General features: G+C 36.9%; 1 protein-coding gene across 1 annotated transcript in view; it reads left to right on the forward strand.

Annotated features, from left to right (window-relative positions):
* Positions 1-1,435: 1,435 nt before the first annotated feature.
* LOC307027962 (SH3 and multiple ankyrin repeat domains protein 2-like) overlaps positions 1,436-4,391 on the forward strand; it is a 283,457-nt gene continuing 280,501 nt past the window's right edge. The window contains exon 1 of the mRNA XM_079662656.1: positions 1,436-1,691. The gene's annotated coding sequence lies outside the window, so the exon portion shown is untranslated. The remainder of the gene's footprint in view (positions 1,692-4,391) is intronic.

Genomic DNA, 4,391 nt, shown 5'->3' on the forward strand with positions numbered 1-4,391 from the left:
CGATGGAAAAAGTGGACATATGTTTTGGGAATTTGTCCCTGAATAAGTCCTGAGGTGTAAAGAGCAACATGTCTCACCTGAGCTTTATGGGATGTGTTTCTGTTGAGCTGCTGTCAGAGGAGCTGAACCAGAAATAAAAAGGTGTGTGTTCCCGCTCTGAACTTCACGTTTCTGCCCCGGGGGCTTCTTCGGTCCCGGCTGTTGATCTGGACGTCATCAACATCATCCCATGGCATATTGTACAGTTGCCACGGTAACGGCAGTTTATTTAGCACTGTGGTCTCCAATATATCCGGGATGAAAAATCAAGAGAGAGAGAGGAAGAGAAGGTTAGAGAGAAGAGGAGAGGAGAGAGACAGATCCACAGATTGCACAAATGAGAGGAAGTGTAGTCTGCATATTTTAATACAGATACATTTACAATATTTACATCACCTTGAAGTCCTTATTCATTATCAGTCAAAAACTATAGGGATGTTCCTCTATTAGATTACAAATGCATCATGGTTTAAAGAATATACAATAATCCACAACAAAATCATCTTTACTGTAAGTGCTTTGACAGATTGTCACACAAGACGAACAGAAAATAAGAAAAAAAAATACTGTAAGTCCATTCAGAAGAATTTAGACAGTTTGTACAATTTAGGCAAATTAATGAATGCATTCAAGAAATACTAACCATACTTATAAATAAATAAACACATTATTCTGTATTATGGTGGCGATTATTATGATTATTATGAAGCTTATAAATAAGAACAAAATAATAAATGAATTCAACCATTTAAAATAAAGTATTACAAAGTAAAAAAGCGTGTTAGCGGATTTTATAATATGTAAATACTGTTTTTTGTAATTATGTGTACTATCATACAGTAGGCTACATACATAGTGTGTATTTATGTATGTATGTCAATAATAAGTGATTCAAAGTCCCATGCTCGTCCAACACAGTAGAAATACTGTACACCTGATGGTGCAACTCTTTAATAGAGAATATACAATCGGATACAATATAATAATAATAATAATAATAATAATAATAATAATAATAATAATAATGCATTTTATTTATATAGCGCTTTTCACAACTCAAAGACGCTTTACAGTATGAGGGAGGGTAGACAAACAAGGACAGGCAAACTAGTAAAGTAAAATAAAATATATATAATATAATGCATAGGCCTACTAGGTATTATGTGAATAACAAAGAGTGTTTGACTCTGAGCTCGACTCCCTGTGTGAGGGAGACTTCTGGGGAGACAGAGCTGCAGCTCAGGAGGAGAATCCACCTGTCTCTCTGCAGGAAGGGGACTCAGGATACACACCCTCCTCCTCCTCCTCCTCCTCCTCCACCCCCTCCTCCCCCCCCCCCTCCTCTCTGTTTCCTCGCGGCTCGCTGGGTGTCTGTCGCCTCTCAGATTGAGTTTCCTCGCGGCAGCAGTCGGGTTTCTCTCCGGGAGATCAGGTGTTTTAAACCTCCCTCCCTCGGTGTCTCCTCACTGCTCTTTCTCCCCGCCTCCCTCCCTCCACAGACGGACACTTTGAGAGGAAGTTTCCCCCCGCACGGTGCGCGGTGCGCCCGGAGCCCCGGAGACATGAGGCAGCGTTAGGGACACTTTACACCGGGGAGAGGAGCAGCACGGAGTGGAAACAGCGGAGAGACCGGGACCGGGACCGCGGCCAAGGTAAGCGCTGGTACTTTAAAATACTGCAGTATAGCGTGTACTAATAGTACTGCATGCACTTCTTAGAGAGACATTAAAGTGACTTACTGTTTGCAGAGATGCAGCTCTGTGTAGTTGTTCCTGCATCTTTGAAACAATCTGCATCATGTGAGATACACTTCAAATGCAATGGGAATATGTTGGTCCCACTTTTCAAGTAATAAACACCTATATCTAGTTAGGGGTGGACAGTAACTAAGTAGGCTACATGTATTAAAGTATTCTTCCTAAGTACATGTTTGACACTTGACATTTCCTGCTACATATTTGACTCCTTGACTTTATTCTGAAAGCTTTTATTTTGAAGATTCAAATAAAAAATACAGATAATAGTCAAACAAATAATTGATTATATAATAACTAACGTTTAAATGATATTCAAACAAAAATAAAACTACTTTTACCAGCTGCATACAGTGGCTCTGTTTAGTTTTTCCTGCACCTTTGAAGCATTCTGCATGGAATAGGTTTCAACAAGGTGCCTTGTTTAGTTAGACTTCATTATTATTATAAGAGTTATTACCAGGGGTGGGAAGTAACTGAGTACTTTTACCTTTTGCATACATTTTGAACTGTAAGCTATCAGACATAAAGCCAACCTTTAGCGGCATGATCTTCTGAGAGACACTTTAAAGTGACTTGCTGTTTGTAGAGAGGCAGCTTTCCTTTTTCTTCCTGCAGCTTTGAAACACCATGCCTCATGTTGGGTTAAAACAAGTTCTTTGCAATTAAACTATTTGTACATTTACTCAAGTTCTGGACTTAAGGGCAATTTGAGGTATTTTTCCTGCTACTTTATACTCATAGTAAATTGTAAATGGACTGCATTTATAGCATTTTCCGCTCTTTACAACATTTTTACTGTATTTTAAAGCCATTTTCCAACCCCTCAAAGCTTTTTACAAATACAAGTCATGTGTATAGTACTTTGACACCATAATGTGATTGATTATATTCTGAAATGGTTCATTGTAAGAGCAGCATGGTTACCTTTGTTGTTTTTGGTACTTTTTGATGACAGCACTCTTACTTCAGGGAAATTGTGAATGCATTATTTCTATTGTGACTGATGCTGTTGTATTTCTACATCATTATTACGGTAAATATTTCGGCACTGGTTATAAAGCAAGAATAGTTTTGTGTTGCCAGGTGGTTAAAAACCTCTCTGGCTCTACAGTGAAGTCATTAAGAAAGTCATTAGTGACGGCTAATGAGTCTCTAATATGGAGTGAAATGAAAGCTGAACAAAGCTTTTTTTCAGGTGATCACAGGTGTTGAAGTTCTCCTGCTGTAACAGTCGACATATAAATCTGTTAATGTGAATTATTGGACAAAGATAAAAAAGACAGTGTAAGCTCTCATCTAATTTACATAACAGAAGGTTGAATTGTGAAAAGAAACGTGCTGTTGTTTTTCTTGAATGAGCTTTCGTGAAGGCTCCTTTTAACTTCCCCAGCATTGTCTCCGGTTAAAATCTTGATAACTCGTGAATAAAGTTTTTTTTAAAATATTTAAGTAAAGTTGCAAATGGCTAAAGGTAGGTTAGTTTGTTTGTATTGCACATTTCAGACACAAAGGCTACCAAAGTGCTCTTATAAGCATTTACACACAAAACAAATTAAACAGAAAACAAGAGAAATCATAAGAGAGTGAATATATTTAATTCTTAACGTTGGAAGTATATTCTAGTGATTGTGAATTCATTGATCATAACCTCTCTCAGCCTTTTCCCTTCATTTGCTGTCGATCATTTGGCTTAAGCAATCGTTGAATGATCAATGTGAGTGTTTGACTGATTCATTGATATTGAGTGCAGCCTCGTTCTGCAGCACTTTTGAGGTGACGTGATCTCTGGGTTCATTGATGAGCTGCAGTGCCACAGACTGCTGGAGGAGAATAAACACCAGCAGGGGGTTTCACAATCTGGCAACCCAATATGAGTTCTACTGAATGGCTGATCTATAAAGCACTTTATGGTTTAATAACCATAAATACATATCTTTCTTCTCAAGGACTCACAGCACTGATTTCTGTTGTTTTTATAACGTAACATAATAATGATTCATCTTAATGGACAGTTAGCATCTGGTTAGCTCGGTTGCTAATGGGTCAATGAGTTCAGTCACTGCGAAAGACACATGTGTGCTATGTATTCCAGTTTTGACTCAAATCATTTCTCTTTTTTGTTGTTGCATCTCAAATTGCTGCTTGCTGTTGGTCGATGGTGCAAAAATGTGTTAATTCAACGTTCTTTAAGGTCAAATGTCCTTATAATAGAATAATTTCTACTGAATATCTTAAAGCTGATCTACATAAAGCACTTTATGGTTTAATAACCATAGTTAATATACTTTTTAAAATTACAATGAAGTACAAAAAGAAAAACGTATATTAAAGTGCACTTTTTATAAGAGTACTTAAATACACTTCTAATGAAGTGTATTTAAGTACTCGTTAATAAAGCATGCTAACAGGGTATTACAAAAGAGTAAAAAAAGAATTGTATTTTCGATAAGTATACTTAATGACTACTATAAGTATTTGCGATTTAGTATGTAGTAGCGAAAGTGTACTTACTTAAAATTCACAATACACTTAGTTTCAAGTACACTTTTAATAAGCACACTGAAATACCACTTTACGTATTTCAGAAATAGTATA

Source organism: Notothenia rossii, assembly GCF_949606895.1.
Source record: "Notothenia rossii genome assembly, chromosome: 2".
Taxonomy (NCBI): Eukaryota; Metazoa; Chordata; class Actinopteri; order Perciformes; family Nototheniidae; genus Notothenia; species Notothenia rossii.